This window comes from Aotus nancymaae, unplaced genomic scaffold (assembly GCF_030222135.1).
Source record: "Aotus nancymaae isolate 86718 unplaced genomic scaffold, 86718_ANA_hifiasm-v0.15.2.pri h1tg000058l, whole genome shotgun sequence".
NCBI classification, from domain to species: domain Eukaryota; kingdom Metazoa; phylum Chordata; class Mammalia; order Primates; family Aotidae; genus Aotus; species Aotus nancymaae.
The window spans coordinates 49,646,184-49,665,289 of record NW_026988472.1 but is presented as its reverse complement, the minus strand read 5'-3'; the positions used below and the strand labels follow the sequence as shown (position 1 = coordinate 49,665,289).

Here is a 19,106-nt window from a genome sequence, read left to right as displayed (position 1 = left end):
TAGAATTTATATTTATTTTACAATTCAACATTGATTTTGTGGTACAATTTTCATTTGTATATGCCTTATGTACAACAAAGGATATTTGTAAATTAAGGGATGAGATAGCTTAAATGACTCATCAAAACAAGATTAAAGCTAAATAGCTGCAGGTATAGTAATAGAATTGAAAAATACTTCTTGGACACTGGAGTATATTCTCTGAGAATTTAACTTCATTAGCAATAAATATTTTCATAAGCCACTAACAATTGAGTAGCTTTTTTTTTTTTTTTTTTTGAGTCTCACTTTTTCTCCCAGGTTGGAATGCAGTGGTGCAATCTCAACTCACTGCAACCTCTGCCTCCCGGGTTCAAGTGATTCTCCTGCCTCAGCCTCCCAAGCAGCTGGAATTACAGGCATGTGCCACCACACCCGGCTAATTGTTTTGTATTTTTAGCAGAGACAGGGTTTCATTATGTTGGCCAGGCTGGTCTCAAACTCCTGACCTCAAGTGATCCACCTGCCTCAGCCTCCAAAAGTGCCAAGATTACAGGCATGAGCCACCGCACCCAGTATTAAATAGTATTTTATCTCAAGAAGCATAAGTATTAACCAGATATTCTAAACCTTCTGTGCTTTAAAAACAGTACTGCCAAATGTTTAGTTCCAGTTGTCTCCTATTCTGCTAAAACATAACTTTCTGAAAATACGCCCTAGACACTGGGTGTGTAGAAATTGTCTCTTTCACCTATTGTACCTTCACCCTGTTTAATCTCAAGTTAGCACAGGGAGTTAGAGAGAGTACAGATTATGGTACAGGAGATAATATTCTTGCTGCTATATTTACAAGCATGAATGCAAATTTTTCTAGAAGGAAACTCCTGGTGGGATTAATCATCCAAATTCCCATTAGAAAGGCTTTCTGGTGAAAGTAGGACAAGAATAGTAGTGGCCATCCCCTGAGGACTCAGGTGCCATTTCTAATGATGCGTTCTTCCATGCAAGAAGATACTTCTGACAAAACTGGCAGAGTTGGCTGTGCTTATTTCCCTGTTTAATGGGAAAAGAAGTGGTTGTGTTGTAACTGCAGAAATTAACCAATCTGTAAAATCAAGTAAAACACAGAAGTGTAATATAGGGTGGGGTTAATAAACACAAGATCAGAATAAGATTACACCATTTTTCTTCAGAGAAATTTGCCATTTTGAGACTACCAAGCCAGGAGAAAATTCAAACCCACTACCTGCCACTTCATATCTAGTGTATAAATATTTTAGGAAAAGGACTTGTGATCCAAGTATTGAGACAAGGGAAAGCTTCCTCCCAACACCCTACCCACCTGTCTTCAAGAAAGAACACAGCTGCCTAGACTTCCCACCACCCCCACCCTTGGCCAGAGACAGAACACAGAACATCTGAGGTCAATGAGAAGTTTAACTAACAGAGCTTCTCAAATCTTTCCTTCAAGTGCTCCTGACAGCAGCAAAGCCGAATGAACTTCCCTGGGGAACTGGAGAGACAGACCATGGCAATCGTACCAGCAAGACATTTCTTTTAAAGGAATTGAATGTTTCATAAAAATCATGCTTTTTTCAAGAAATTAATGCAAATATTGCTTTCCAAGTCATTTTACAGCCATGTGAGTTTTAGCGTGGTGAGGATGTTTTAAACTGCAAACTGTAGCTCTAGGATTGTTTATCCTATGGCTTTTCCTGGCACACTTCTTCAACCCCCTGAGGATAACCTACATGTCAGGCTGAGATGGGAGGTTAATGGATTTTAAAGTCTGCTGCCTTAACGTGGTAACTCACAGTGTTGAAACTCAGTTTTGACAGCTTATGCAAGTAGAGGGAAAAAAGCAAGCATTTTGCTAAAAATAGTAATTGGAGAGGAAGTGCCTGAGCAAGATAAATCAGATTTTCCTTCTGTGATCATTACATCTTTCACAAATCCTGAGCAGACATCACACCTTGTCTGTATCCCACATTGCACCATGTATCTAAGTTTCATCTCTCAACTGTGATTGATAAACTCATTAAAGGAAGGTACTGTGTCTCATAATTTTTTGAAGACCTTACTGTTAGCAAAACGGTTTTCCATGAATATATGGTTAATACAATTAAGGAATTATTCATGACAAGGATGTTTTCTGTTTACTCCACTACTCAGGAGTTATGCAAGCAATACACAAGGGCCTTTGAATCAAAACCACTACTGTACCCCCAGGGAGCATATGAATCTTCAAGCTTGCAAAAATCACTCTGATCTTTTGCAAAAGTGTCTGGGAAGAAGGTGAATTTAGGAAGCAAGAGGGGAAAGGTGTAAAGTCAAACCTCTGCAAACAAATGACTTTGTTTCAGATAATAAGAAAAAAAATGACCAGAACATGCTACATTCTACTTTTTAAGTTCAACATTTGCCTGCAAAAAACAAAAATAGATTTTAATCATTCCCTATTGTGGTTTAATGCTCAGGTCCCTTTTTATGTAAGAAAAAGTTAACTTTCAGTTCAAGAATACCCTCCTGCTTCCTGGATGGGGTTGTGACAGTTTAATTTTCCTAACCCTCCGGGGGAACAAGCCACATGCCTCTGAACAATGTTTCCTGGCATTTTTAGTGGTCAAAGAAGATTGATGACACCTGAAGTAGATTCAATACTCAAAAATTCCAGTCTATTTGTCTAAATTCAAACCAAATAAATTTCAATCTATTCTCAGCACAAATATTTCTTGGGAATACAAGAGGGCTCAGTGTTGGTTTCTGCTACTGGCAAATTGGGTACTCAGCAGTGGCTGTAGCCAAGTCAGCCTTGATGAGTGGAAGTCCATGTTGCTGACCCCATGCATAACCTTCATCCCTGCCACCATGGGCCCAGTAGGCCATGACAGATGTGGCTGGGGAAAGTGGCTGAGTGGTGTCCACAGAATCCACAAAAATCCTATCCGCTTGATTTTTAAAATCCTCCTCTGCTGAGGTCACCCATTGGTGAGCACTCACATGAGATACAAATATCTTCACAATTTTTGACAACTCAGAGAGGTCCATTCACATACCTCTTATCCAAATTTCTTTGTCACCAATTTTCCAATCATGCTTCTTTCAAGTCCCTGACTATCCAGCCAAACCATTGGCTACAGCCCATGAAGCAGTATATAATTGCACATCTGGTCATTTCTCCTTCCATGCAAAGTGCGCAACCAGGTGCACTGCCTGAAGTTCTGCCCACTGGGAAGATTTCCCTTCATCGCTGTCCTTCAGGGATGTTGTAGAAAAGGGCTGTAGTGCTGCCTCTCTCTGTTTTCAGGTGGTGCCTGCATATCGTGTAGAACCATCTGTGAACCAGGCCCTAGTCTTCTCTTCCTCTGTCAACTGATCATAGGAACTCCCCATGAGGCCGTCGGTGCAGGCTGGGGGAGAGAAGGCAGAGTTGCAGGAGTGGAGACCATGGGCATTTGAGCCACTTCCTCATGTAACTTACATGTGCCTTCAGGACCTGCTTGAGCCAGATCACGTATATATCACTTCCATTTGATGTTGGAATGCTGCTGTGCACACCCAACTTTATGGATAGGTGGGCCAGAAAGTACCCAGTTCATGATGGGCAGTTCAGGTTGCATGGTGACTTGATGACCCACAGTCAGATGTTCAGTTTCTACCAAAGCCCAGTAACAGGCCAAGAGCTGTCTCTCAACAGAGAGTAGTTATCTGCACAAGATGGCAGGGCCTTGCTCCAAAATCCTAGAGGCCTCCGCTATAATTCACCTATGGGGGCTGCCCAATGCTCCAAACAGCATCCCTATCTGCCACTGACACCTCAAGCACCATTGGATCTGCTGGGTCATATGGCCCAAGTGGCAGAGCGGCTTGTGCAGCAGCCTGGACCTGTTGCAGACCTTCTCCTGTTCCAGACGCCACTCAAAACTGGCAGCCTTTTGGGTCACTAGATAAATGGGCCGGAGTAACACACCCAAATGAGGAATGTGCTGCCTCCAAAATCCAAATAGGCCCACAAGGCATTGTGCCTCTTTCTTGAGTATTGGAGAGACCAAATGCAGCCACTTATGCTTTTCCTTAGAAGGAATATCTTGACAGGTCCCACACAACTGGACCCCTAGAAATTTCACTGAGGTAGAAGATCACTGAATTTTAGTTGTATTTATTTATTTATTTTTAATTTGCTGTATTAGTTCATTCTCACACTGCTATGAAGAAATACCTGAGACTGGTTAATTTATAAAGAAAAGAGGTTTAATTGACTGGCAGTTCCTCATAGCTGGGGAGGCCTCAAGAAACTTACAATCATGGCGAAAGGCACCTCTTCACAGGGTGGCAGGAGAAAGAGAGTGCAAGCAGGGGAAATGCCAGATGCCTGTAAAACCATCAGATCTCATGAGATTCACTCATTATCATGAGAACAGCATGGGGAACCCACCCCCATGATTCAATTACCTCCACTTACAATTACAATGAAAAGTGAGATTTGGGTGGGGACACAGAGGCAACCCATATCAGAATAGATAAATATTTCTGTGTCTTATGTCTGTGTTAAAGGTCGGGGAACAAAAGGAGCAACAAAAGAGCCAGATGTTTATCTTCTTACATGTTTCATATGTAAATGTCAATTCAATCATTAATATTACTCGCCTGGCCCCTATGGGCCATTGAGTTTTCACTCATTGCATTGAGAAGAACCATGTGCCTGCTTCAGAAGAGACCTCACTTGCACATTATTAGGAATAATTTGCAAAATACAAACCCTGATATGTACAGTCAACTCAATCTTTATATATTATGGTGGGATCAGAGATTTGGCAGGGGGTTATGATCAATTGCAGCAATGCAAGGCAGCTCTGCTGTCTTCTACAAAAGAGCAAGTGGAAAGAGGAGCACTCCCCATCTCTAAATAGTCATAAAACCTTTGTGGCAGAGACCAACTGTTGCTGCCTGCACAGTCCCCACTCCCCTGATCATCAAACTGAACAAAAGCAAGATTCCAATGGAACCACAAAGAAGATGCATATGTCTTCTCTCCTCCCAAGCATGAAGGCATTTCCAGCTTCCATGTAGAACATATAGAGCTGGAGAGAGCATTATTACCATTCCCATAACACATCTGTTTTAAAAAGCCAGATCATCTACAAAATCATTAATCTCCTTGAACTCATCAGTTAAGATTGCAGGGCAACAAATGAACCTGAATGTTAAAACAGATAGGTACTGAGGAAAGCAAAGATCACCTGGTGGCTATCAAGCAGACCATCCAAAGCAAAACTCCTTATCTGAGGAATTCAGAAGTAATTATGCTTTCCTATTATCTAAAGCTGGTGTTATCAGTACCAGCCTTCTTTCCCAAAAATGTAGAAGTAACTAGAATTTCTATACATCTCTGGAATGCATACATTTCAAAACTTATTGTGCAACCCTTGCTAACATCAAGGCACCAAAATGCCCACAAATGTAATCATTTATCTTGACCTACGTGGCTAATATGGTCCAAATTACCCTTCAGCTCCTGCTTTAAGGTTCATAAATACCACTAAGGAAAATTCCACCAGGTGCGCTCAGTCATCTCTTACTGAAGTGCCCTGCTGCACTCTGCTGCAGTGTTCTTTCTATCTAATAAAACTTTCATTTTCAACTCTACACTGTTGGTAAATTCTTCTTACTACTCATGAGTCAATCACTTTCTGTTGCCAGGTCTCTGACACCTTGCCCAGCAGGTGCCGCCAAAGAGAGATGGCATATAAGCACTGGTTCAAGTATTACAGAACATGGAGCCAAGTGTTGTGGCTCACACCTGTAATCACAGCAATTTGGGAGGCCGAGGTAGGTGGATCACTTGACACCAGGAGTTTCAGACCAGCTTGGCCAACATAGTGAAACTCTGTCTCTACTAAAAACATAAAAATTAGTCAGGCATGGTGGCACATGCCTGTAATTCCAGCTACTCAAGAGGCCAAGGCAGGAGAATCGCTTGAACCCAGGAGGCCAAGGTTGCAGTGAGCCAAGATCATGCCACTACACTCCAGCCTGGGGAACAAAGCAAGACTGTCTTTAAAAAATACATATATATAGTATTAGCATGGGAGGGGGATAGCGACTCTGTAAGAGTAGGTAGAAAGAATCAAGCTAATTTTTTAATGAATTTCTAAAAGCCAAGAGGTGGCTAAGCTAGCATACAAGTTGGGGATCTTTGGGATCATGGACAGAGGGATTTGCACCACTCACAGACTCTTTCCATGGGCACCCACTGTGTGCTCATAAGAAAGATGGGAGCAGAGAAAGGGATGAGGGAAAGCCTCCTTTGGCCATGCTTGGCAGAGGGGAACAGTCACTGCTGGGGGAAAAGCATGAGCCCCTCTCACACCCTCCTCCACTAAGGAACAAAAATTTTAATTTACTATGAGAACACTGGCAAACCAGTCACTTGAGGGCAGTGGGGAGGAGGGAAAAGACAATGGTCTTCTATCATTGAGGAAGGCACAGAAAGCCATCTGGACTCAGACCATCTGAGGTTTCCTCAGATGAAGGTTCAGAGAAGGGCAGGGTCACTGAGAGTACACAGCTCCCCATCCAGAGAAGCTGGGATACATGGCCTATTGGACCAGGAAAACAAAACAAAACCCACACTCGTCCAAACCACCAGAATAGCAAGCACCATGTAAGAGGCAATCGCCATCTGCCACTGGGGAGAGGGGCACAAAAACAATGAGAGGCCCTCTCAGAGATGCAGACACATAAGAAAAGGCTGAGGCTAAGAGTGGAGCAGTAACATTCAGAAACAACCTCCAGCAAACTTGCCTCAACCCTGAGCAAAGGATAATGCTAGAGAAATTTGAAGCCTTTGATTCACTGAATTTATACCATAGCAAAAACTACAAACAAGCAACTCCAACAAATTTAGTGAGTCTCCTGACTACATCAATTCAACCCACACTAATGGCCCAGTATTAGAAGAAGTGTGGCATTTCCAGGCATAAATATTATTTATCTCAGCTCCTATTTCTCTATACATGATGTCCAGTGTTTAATAAAAAATTATGGGGTACACCAAAATCAAGAAAATACCAACCTATGATCAAGAAGAAAAGCAATCAACACAACCAGACTGAGAGATGACCATGTGTTGGAGGGATGGAGCCATTAGACAAAAAATAACTGAATCGTGTTAAAGGAACCAGTGGAATATGAGAAAAACATGCATGAAGAGATGGAGAATTTTGGCAAGGATATGCCAAAATCCCGTATGGAAATGCTAAAAAAAAAAAAATGCTTTTTAAAGCATGGTGACAAAAAGAAGAACACCTTCAACTATATCAATTAGCATGCTCAGCACAGCCAAGGTAAGAATTTATGAAATGAAAAATAGGTCAATAGAAAGTACCCTAACTGTACATATTAAGACAAAGAGGAGTGGAGAAAAAAATCAGAACAGAACAGAACAAAGGATCAAAGAGTTCTAAGAAAATATCAAATAATTAACCAAGGATAATTGCAATCCTAGAACAAGAAGAGAGGCAAGACATAGAAAAACAACTATCTGAAGAGATAGAGCCTGACAATTTTCAAAAAAAAACAGAGAAAAATTTAAAAACCACAGTTCCAATATATTCAGAGAACCTTAAGCATGTTAACAGCATGCACATGCACACACTGCGCATGCACCAAAACACATAATGGACAAGTTGTAAAAACCAAAAACAAATGGAAAATTTTAAAGGCAACCAGAGTGAAATTCAAAAGATGTGTTATGTCATTATGCAAAGGAATAAAGATGAGAACTATAACAGACTTCTCATCAGAAACTAAGTAAACCAGAATATGCTGGAGTGACATCCTTAAAATGCTAAAATGAAAAAAAGAAAAACTGCCAACCCACATTACATACCCAGAGAAAACAGGTTTCAAAATGAAAGAAGTAAAAATCATCAGATGTCAAAAATCAAGAAAGTTCATTAGCAGCCACCCTACACTATGAAAAACACAAAAGGAAGTTCTTCAGATAAAAAGAGTATGATAACAGATAGAAATGTTGTTCTAAACAAAATAATAAAGATTTCTGGAATGGACATATTAAGATAAATATAAACTATTTTTTCTTATTCTTTCTTTTCTTTTCTTTTTTTTTTTTTTTTTGAGACAAAGTCTTACTCTGTTGCCCAAGCTGAACTACAGTGGCATGATCTTGGCTCCCTGCAACTTCCACCTCCGAGGTTCAAGTGATTCTCCTGCCTCAGCCTCCCAAGTAGCTGGGACTACAGGCACATGTCACCATGCCCAGCTAATTTTTGTATTTTTAGTAGAGACTGGGTTTCACTGTGTTGGCCAGGCTGATCTCAAACTCCCGACCTCATGATCGGGCCCGCCTCGGCCTCCCAACATGCTGGGATTACAGGTATGAGACACCACACCTGGCCCAATTTTTTCCTGTTTTTAATTGCTCTAAAAGACAATTGATTTTTTTTTTGGTCTATTTTCTTTTAAGTCCCTAATTTCTTTTCTTTTTTTTTTTTTTTAATTGTACTTTAGATTCTGGGGCACATATGCAGATCATGCAGGATTGCTGCATAGGTACATACCTGGAAAGGTGGTTTACCACCTTCATCCCCCTGTCACCTATATCTGGTATTTCTTCCCACATTATCCCTCCCTACCCTCCCCACTCCCCACTATCCCTACCCTAGCCCCACCAGGTGACCACAGTGTGTGATGCTCCCCTCCCTGTGTCCACATGTTCTCATTGTTCAACATCCACCTATGAGTGAGAACATGCAGTGTTTGGTTTTCTGTTCTTGTGTCAGTTTGCTGAGAATGATGGTTTCCAGATTAATCCATGTCCCTATGAAGGACACAAACTCATCGTTTTTTATGGCTGCATAGTATTCCATGGTGTATATGTGCCACATTTTCTTTATCTAGTCTATCATTGATGGACATTTGGGTTGGTTCCAAGTCTTTGCTATTGTAAACAGTGCCACTATGAACATACGTGTGCATGTGTCTTTATGATAAACAATTTATAATTCTTTGGGTATATACCCAGTAATGGGATTGCTGAGTCAAATGGAATTTGTATTTCTAGGCCCTTGAGGATTCGCCACACTGTCTTCCACAATGGTTGAACTAATTTACACTCCCACCAACAGTGTAAAAGTGTTCCTATTTCTCCACATCCTCTCCAGCATCTGTTGTCTCCAGATTTTTTAATGATCACCATTCTAACTGGTGTGAGGTGGTATCTCAGTGTGGTTTTGATTTGCATTTCTCTAATGACCAGTGATGATGAGCATTTTTTCATATGCTTGTTGGTCTCATATATGTCTTCTTGTGAAAAGTGTCTGTTCATGTCCTTTGCCCACCGTTGAATGGGTTCATTTGTTTTTTTCTTGTAAATCTGTTTTAATTCTTTGTAGATTCTGGATATTAGCCCTTTGTCAGATGGGTAGATTGCAAAAATTTTTTCCCATTCTGTTGGTTGCCGATTCACTCTAATGACTGTTTCTTTTGCTGTGCAGAAGCTGTGGAGTTTGATTAGGTCCCATTTGTCCATTTTGGCTTTTGTTGCCAATGTTTTTGGTGTTTTAGCCATGAAGTCCTTACCTATGCCTATGTCCTGAATGGTATTGCCTAGGTTTTCTTCTAGGGTTTTTATGGTGTTGGGTCTTATGTTTAGATCTTTAATCCATCTGGAGTTAATTTTAGCGTAAGGTGTCAGGAAGGGGTCCAGTTTCTGCTTTCTGCACATGCCTAGCCAGTTTCCCAACACCATTTATTGAACAGGGAATCCTTTCCCCATTGCCTGTTTTAAGACAACTGATTTCTAAATCAAAAATAGATACAATGTATTATATGTCTGTGGTACATGTAAAGGTAAAATATATTCCAATAATAGCATAAAGGATGAGAGGGAGGAAGGCAGTATACTGTTGCTGGGTCTTTATGCCACTTGAGTTGGTATAACATTAATTGTACTTGGACTGTAATGAATTAAAGAGATGTGTTGTAAACCATCAGACAGCCAGTAAAATATTAAGAGGAATCAATAATAAGGCAATAGTGGACATAAAATTCAATCATAAAAATAATGAATCAAAGCCAATAAGAAGATAATAGATATACCATGAATTAAGGAGAAACTGGGGTTTCCTAAATGCCTAATACTATTTCTTTTTCTTTCTCTCTCTTTTTTTTTTTGAGGTGGAGTCTCACTCTGTCACCAAGCTGGTGAGCAGTAGCACGATCTTGGCTTACTGCAACCTCCGACTCCTGGATTCAAGTGATTCTCCTGCCTCAGCCTCCGAGTAGCTGGGACTACAGGGATGCGCCACCACACCCGGCTAATTTTTGTGTTTTTAGTAGAGACAGCGTTTCACCATATTGGTCAGGCTGGTCTTGAACTCCTGACCTCATGAGCCGCCCGCCTCAGCCTCCCAGAGTGCTGTGATTACAGGTGTGAGCCACTGCGCCCAGTCGCCTAATACTATTTCTTAAAATTTTAAACACGTTAGAAACTCGGGATCCAGGCTAGGCTCTATCTTACTAGCAAGTCACCAATAAAATGTAAAACTAACCACCTGTCTTTTAAAAATTAAGTTGGAACTATTAGAACAAACACTAATTACACAGACATGCTTGAAGATTTGAAAGAATAATCTGTGATACAAAGTAACTTCTATTTAAAGAACAAACCCTCTAATCAATGGGCTCACATTATCTCTCTAGCAGCTTAAGCTATTGATTGCAATTCAGTTTCACACTGACTCACTCATGACCCACATTTTAAATACTCTTTCTCTTTGACCTTTAATTGCTGACAGAAAACAAGGAAAACTTCTCTCGAAAAGCTTAGTGAAAGCAATTTCACTTCATTTCATTTTAGTCTCTGAACAGAAGTCAAATGGATCAGCACGAAAACATAATCAGTCTGGTTCATTAGCATGACTTGAATGTTCCCAAAGAGATCAAATCAGTCCTCCCAGTGTTCCAAAATTAAGCCTTAAGGAAACCTGCAGTAACAGTCCCCATGATAAAAACAAAATTTTAAATTATTACAATTCGTCTGTAGGTTTAAAGACCAAGATTTAGTCATAATTCCACTTCTTATAAAAAGAATGCGCCATTGCTATCTCTCCCCACCTCCTGGTTCCCGAGATGGTCTGTGTCACTAGTTACTACATGTAACACACTCATGTTTGGGATCAGATTCTTGGCCTCTGGAGATATTTATCGCTCTTTCTGTGTGATTCTGCTTTTAGAATTAGTTCTATAAATCTAAATTATATCTCATAAAATTATTTGTTATAGTTGTGATAAATTGAAGCAACCAAGGAACAGATCACAATAAAGTTAATGGAAGAACAAAAAAACATATTTAATTTCCAAAGCATATTTCAATTAGGACACAGCCATAAAGATGCCAGCTTCAAATATTCATCTCGTACTTAGATTTTCATTTTCCAGCAGGCCCATTCTGAAACTCAGCATGCCACAGAATTAATATTCCATTTGGAGGCTTCTGAATTTTCAGTTAACCTATCAGCAAATATTTATGTTATGGCTGTGTTGCTGCAAACATTCTAGGTGGAGAAGACTTTGTGAAGATGGCAAGGTGTGGATACACCCCATACCACACTTCCTTCCTGCTTCAAATACCAAACATTTAGGCTGAGCTATGTATGAAACTACCAATATTGGATTTGCTTTGACCTACGACGATGGCAATTTCATAAGATTCCATCTAATAGTTTTATGACCTGGACAAGTAGCCTAACATCCTTCCTCTTGTTTCCTCAACTCTAAAGCTAAATTCTTGATTTTCAGGATCACTTCTGAGATTGCTTCAGGTCATAAAAGTATCTGTAACATGATCCTGGAAAAACCCACAGAAGGTAAAGACATCGACCCGAGAAGTTTATGGTTTACTCTGGAGAAGCAAAGGAGGTACAAATGAAAATCCAAAATACCACAGGTCTTGTCAGAGAGTAAAGTCTGCTAAAGTGATTTTTAAAAGATTTCTTACTGAATTCATGATCAGAATTTTTGGTCAGAAAAAAATGAGGACATCTTGGAATGTATCTCATTCTAATAAGGCAATTTCTGTTAAGATAAATGAAGCCACTTCACAATCATCTCTATTTTGATTATCTACTTTGAGTGAGAAGTATCCAGGATCACTTTTCAAAGCCATACTGTCTGGCTACCATGTGCCAATGTAAATAGTTAAGATTGTCAGTGACACTTACATAATCAAGAGTTATATGCTTTAGCTATAAATCTCCTGTTTTCTTAATAACCCCAAACCACAAAATATACTTTTCCCAGACCTGCCTAAACAATCTACTTTTTTGATAATTCCAAAACTGCAGAACATATGTGCCCAGGATTTGTTTATCCTTATACCACTTTTTCAAAACCAGGTAATAGTTTGTCTTTGCATAACAGCTGTGTCACCTCACCCCATTCCCATTTCTCATTTTCCTTTTCTTGTGAGCCACCCGTGTCTATAGCATCCCTAGCATCTTGTAGGTTCTTGCAGCAAGTTCCTGAGATCACTGGGAGAAGGCCAGTCATTTCTACCTACCAACCATGTAGCTGCTAGAAACAGATTCACCAGATTGAGTTTCCTTGCTAAGATGAAAAAGGGATAAGTAATCTGCGTATGGGCTCACTTTCAAGGGAGAGAAGCTGAGGAATGTAATTTTAATGATGCTTCACAAAAGAATGGGCACAAGGAGTACTGAGACTCACAGGTGAGCTCTAATTAAATATTCATCCCTTTTTCTTTCCGATTTTGTTTTTGTTGTTGTTTTGCTTTGTTTTGCATTTTCTTTCTTTTCTTTTTAAACAGGGTGTCTCGCTCTGCTGCCCAGGCTGGAGTGCAGTGGTGTGATCTCACTGCAGCCTCGACCTCTCAGGCTCAAGTGACCCTCCCACCTCACCCTTCCAAGTAGCCGGCTACACAAGTACAGCTCCCAAGTAGCACTACAGGTGTGTGCCACCATGCAAGGCTAATTTTTATATTTTTAGTAGAGGCAGGGTTTCGCCATGTGGCCCAGGCTGGTCTCAAACTCCTGGACACAGGTGATCTGCCCTCAGCCTCCCAAAGTGCTGGGATTACAGGGGTGAGCCACCTCACCCAGCCTGGAATTTTCAATGTCTAGAAAAGTGTATTAGTGATTAACTGCTAAAACACATTTGCTTAAGGGACCTGATTCCAGTTACAAGTAATTTCACCCAATTCAAGAAATATGATCATTTTCCATATAACCTAGGACATGAAAAATCTGGGAACATACTGAAGTACTCTGAGGGTGGCAAGTTAAATCACCTGGGAGGTAACTTACTTTAAAAATACTTCAGTATAAAACAGCATAACATATGTGTGCAAAGTGTCCCTTAATCCATACACCAAAGCATATTCAGGAATCCACACACTTAGCATATTCAGGAACTGTCCCTTAATCGACACACTTAGCACATTCAGGAACTGACACTTCAAAGGTAGTTTGGTGGCATTTCAAATACTGTTATTGAAATGGACACCAGAAGGCATATTAATTAAAGGCATGAGTGTCATTTGATATGTGCAGTTGGGTACACAAAGTATGAGAATCAGCCAACTGGGCAGATGAATTGCCCCAGAGTGGCCCAGGACGGGCACCTCGTGATGATTCCATCACCCCACATTAACGAGAACGCTGTAGTGGTCTGTCTTTAGAGTATCATTGTGTAAAAACCATATGCGATTACAGTGCAAAGAGCAGACACATAGACATTTAGAAAAGTACAAAGGGAAGAATTAAAAAGATTGCTTTATTAGCTGACACCAGGCAGTAGAGCAGAAAAGGGAAAGGAAAAGGAATGCTGTTTTTTCATTACTTAGAGTAGAAAAACAGTAGATTATATATTTAAAAACAAGAGATTAAGTATATTCTATCAAGAGAACCATTAAAAATATATATATATCACTTCTAAGATATCAGAACTATACCCTGGAAGCAAAGCACACAGACCCCATAGTGAAAAAACAACTATTAAAACAGAAAATAAAAAATAATTCAAGAGAACAGAAAACAATACTGATTAATAAGTATAAAAGTACTAAACACACTTAAAACCAAGCCCTCTACAATGAACAGTTCAGTAACCTGCAATTGCTGTAGAACTACAGCCCCACACTTGGTGGCTTAACACAATAACCCATTATTATTTCTTACGGATCTGTCGGAAGACCAGGTTCTTCTGGGAACTTTCTGGGGTCTCTCATGAGGTTGTAGTCAAATGGTGGCTAGAGCTGTGGGCATCTGAAGGCCCAACTGGGCTGAACTTGCAGAGTAACTTCTTCCCCCTCATGTCTGGTGTCTCAGCCAAGAAGGCTGGAATACCTAGGGGTTGGTCAGGCATCCTTCCCTCTCTGAGAAGCTTACTGAGCTTGGGATTCTGCACAACATGGCCGTCTCAGAATAGTCCACCTTTTTATGTGGCAGTTGGCTTCCTGCAAGTGAGCAAAGGGACCCAGGTGAAAGCTGCAGACCTCTTAGGATCTCACTTTGGAAGTCTTGCAGCATCACTTCCACCTATATCCTATCAGACTAAAGCAAGTCCAGGGCCAGCCGAAGATCAAAGGGAAGGGTCAACACAAGGGGAACATTCTGGGGGGATGGTTCATGAGAGACCCACTAGTGACACTAGTGACAATGAGACACATAATAGATGTGTTTCAGAAAGGTAGCAAATAAAATGGTCAAGATGCCAGCCACGTGCCAACAAAAAGCAGAACTTGCCGTCTAAAGTAGGAACTGGGTAGAGTTTGGCAAAATCGTGTACACTAAACAAAGAAGGGCATGCTATAATGCCAAAAGCTTCAGGTCTTAGAAAATATGTAATCATTATAAATGCCAATATACCAAAAAAAAACCTTCAAAAAACAGAAATTACAGGAAACAAAAACATACTAGGAGTCAGAGATAATGATTTATTTCTCTTACCCTATGAAAGAGCAACTACAGTATGTATTTTTAAAGACCCCATTAACATGATTAAAAGGTACCTGACATAAAACTTAGCAACCTAAAAATGAAAAACACCATCTTTTCAACCGCTTGTGGGACAATCACAAAAAGTGACCATAAATTGGGGTATAAACGAAACCTCAATTTATTTCTAAAAACAGAAATAATACAGAAAACATTCTAGGATCAGAATGTGAATAAAGTCAGAATAAAAAATCAAAAATTGAAAAGGCCTTTGGGAGCTAAAAATTTGCAAACAACTTGTAACCCTTTGGTCACATAGGATAGGAAATTCAGAATGAAAATGTGGAATGTCTAGAAAACAATGATACTGAAATCATTATTTATCAGGCCCACAACCTAAAGTTATGTCACAAGAAAATTTATATTCTTAAATATGTATTATTTTTAAACATTTAGTCTTCAGAAAAAAATGAAAACAGATCATTTAAACATCAAACACTCAGAGAGAGTATAATAAAAGAAGCGAAACAAAAATCAGAAGGAATTCCTAAAGAGAGAAGCAAATGAGCTGCAAACACATAGGAAGATAACTAATAAATTCAAAAGCTATTTATAGAAAAAAACATTTAAAAAGACAAACTACTTATTTCATTTTAAAAGGATACTATATAAACCAAAAGAAAGAAAGAATAATGAGGACAATCAAACATTTAAAGGAAGTAAAAAGAAGCATAAAAGTTTCATATTTCTTACCCCAATGTAAATGAATTTTAAAACTTGGAACAAATAATTTCTAGAAAAATATATATGTCAAAATGGACAAAAGGAAAGAGAGAAGATCAGATCATTTAAATGGAAGTAATATAGAAAATAGAGCTATTTACCAAACAAACAAACAAAAAACGGGCAGAAGATTTCACAGACAAATTCTCCCAAACCTTTAAAGAATAGATAAGTTCACCATAAATACAACTTTAATTTGTCACTTAGGGAAAAGAAAAATCCAAAATTATTTAAATTGTTGCTGGGCATAGAAAAAGAAGGAAGACTTCAAAATTCTTTTTATTAAGTTAATACGATATTGATACCAAATGTGGCAAAGACAGTAAATTATATAACATATAAACAGTGATGCAAAAATTCCACCTGAAGTATTTCTATCACAATCCAGCAGCAGGTAAATGAAACAATACAACATAATCAATCATATTTTCTCCCAAGAAAAAAAGGATAGTTAAACATTAACTCAATAATAGGCATATATTTTATCATATTATGGGCCTGAGTAGAAAAAGCAAATAGCCATTTTTATAGACACTAAAAAGGGCATATTTTCAAGTTCAAATATCATTCTTTTTAAGAACCCAATGAAATAGAAATAAAAGGAGATTCCTTAACTTGATCGAATAAAATAAATTTAGCCAAAATATTAATGCTTAGGAAGAATAAACACCCAACACTCTCACCACCATTGTATAATATTGTACTGGAGGAATCAGCCGATTCAATGATAGAAGAGAAAAAATGCAACGCATAAAATTAAAGAATAAAGGTAAAAATCACCCTTGTTTGCAGATGATGTGATTGTTTACCAAGAAGAGTCTGAAAACCAGCTGAGAAATTACGAGGCAGGAAAAGAGAAGCTAGTAACACAATAGAGCACAAATTAATATTCAGAAATCAATAGCTTTCAGATATGTACAAAGACAACAACTTAGGAAAACCACTGGCTGCAACGATGATAGGACAGCAGTAAAAGGTAAAATATGTAGGAACACACAAGGAATGTGAGCACCTATTAATAGGAGACTTTACAACTCCCTTGGGAGACATGGCACAGGCTTGAACAAATAGAAATGCACACTGTGTTCTTGGCTAGAGAGACATAATGTTATAAAGATGTCGGTTTACCCTATCTTGTTTACTAATTTAACATTTCAATAGAAATACGAGCTTTGTGGGCTGTGGAGAGGGATGGAGCGGTAGAGAGCTGATTCTGATATTTATGTGGAAAAACAAACAGAACAGCTGGGAAACCTTAACCCAGGAAAACAAAGAGAGAGTCCAGGCCCTATCAGTATTCAAATATATTATGCAGCCTCAAAAATGAAAAGAAATTTGCACTGGCTCATCAACAGACTGCTTAATGGAATTAAATAGAAAGTCCAAACACATACTCAATACATAAAAAGATTGAGTATATGATAAAAGTGGCATCTCTAATTAATAGGGAAAAATGAGTTATCCCATAAACGATGGTGAGACATTGGTTAGGCATGAGGTCTTGGACCTATACTTCACACTAGCATGCTATAGGATGGCTTCTAATTAGATCAGAGATTTAAGCCTAAAAAAACTAAGCCGTAAGAATGCTAGAAGAAAACACGACTAAATGTCTTCAGAACCTTGGAGTAGAGGATGCCTTTTCATTCTGATGCAAAATCAGGTTGACCTAACAGGAAACAAAAATTGTCAACTTTACCTGTACAAAGCTAAAACCCTCTTGATGACAAAAACAGAGCAAAGCAAAACAAACACCACAGCAAGCAAATTCAAAAGACAAAGGTCAAACTGAAAACAGTCTTGCAACTCTCTATCATAGGTAAAGGCTAGTCTAATATATAAAGAGTACTACCCATCAATATGGAAAGCAATAAACACAAAAACCCAAGGCTAGCTCAACATTTTAAAGCAGATTCCGCCTCCTGAATGAAAAGAAAATGCAAATTAAAACTGCTCCTTAGAAAGCCGGTCTCAGACTTAACTCATAAACCTCAGAACCAACTGGCATCCCGAACACTCTCCTGTCACATTGCAAAAACTCACTCCCAGCCCCTGTAATTGCCACACTTCCTCCTTTATTATTTAATTTAATTAATTAATTTATTTGTTTTTTGAGATGGAATCTCTTTCTGTCGCCCAGGCTGGAGTGCAGTGGTGAAATCTCGGCTTGCTGCAACCTCCACCTCCCAGGTTCAAGCGATTCTCCTGCCTCAGCCTCCCAAGTAGCTGGGACTACAGGTGCCCACCACCATGCCTGGCTAATTTTTGTACTTTTAGTAGAGATGGGGTTTCACCACATTGGCCAAGCTGGTCTCAAACTCCTGATCACAAGTGATCTGCCTGCCTCGGCTTCCCAAAGTGTTAGGATTACAGATGTGAGCCACCGTGCCTGGCCTATTTAGGTATTTACTTATTTTTTGCATTCTGCTTGCTTACAAGGCTAAAATCTAAATACACAGGTTTCTGACAAGCTCAACCTTCTAACCATTCTGTGAAAGGCTCCGACGGGAAAGGTACCACCTCTGTTGCCCTTTGCTCTGCCTCTTTTTGTGGACTTGTCATGGCTTTAATGAGTTTATCCACTCAATTACTGTGTTTTCAGTCCTCCCTTTTACCCTTCCGAAGGGCTTTGGGAAATACCCAAATTAATTTTGCTCTATTAATCTCTGCTTTCCCAATTTCCTTCCTCCAGACAGCTTTCTATTTTGTTTCTACCTCCACTGGCTGCAAACCTTTGGAAATAAGAACTGCTGAGTAATTTAAATTCTCTGCCTCTTGTTCTGCCATTGGGGCCTTTTATTTCAACAGACTATCCCCATCATGAAGTGGAGAAGGGCCTCTTCCATTATAAACCATCATTTGTTATAAATGTGCATTTGCCCTTTCTCTTCCATAGCTAATCTTCCCCATCTGTCCCCATGGGCAAATATCCTTTCCCTATGGGGACATAGACATCGCATGGAATCATGGGCCAGTGCTGGGGTTGACCGCCACACCCCATCAGAAAGTGCAAGCACACCTCTGGGACCTCACAGGGTCCTCTACTAGAAGCCTCATTGACATTGCAGTGGGGCAGAAATTGATCCACTTCCCCCCGCCAGACTGTCCTGGATTTTATCAGCTGCTTGCCTAACTAGGTGTTCCATTCATATAGTTGCAACAACCAGCTCGGTGGGCCTTGGATTCAGATAGTCATTGTTTTCAAGGTTACATAGTTTGCGTAGAGCCCCTGGAATTGAGCCAAAACCTCACAAGTTGTGATCCTTTCTAACTCTAAAGACACCATCCACCTACTTCAAGATACAAAGTATCTTGTTGACTGACACTTCAAAAGTGATTTCAGGTGAGAGCAGGATGCCACAGATA

General features: G+C 39.6%; 1 long non-coding RNA gene across 1 annotated transcript in view; it reads right to left on the bottom strand.

Annotated features, from left to right (window-relative positions):
- The window catches only part of LOC105704638 (uncharacterized), a 125,294-nt gene that overhangs the window by 38,737 nt on the left and 67,451 nt on the right, over positions 1-19,106 (bottom strand). The gene's annotated exons all lie outside the window — the stretch shown is intronic.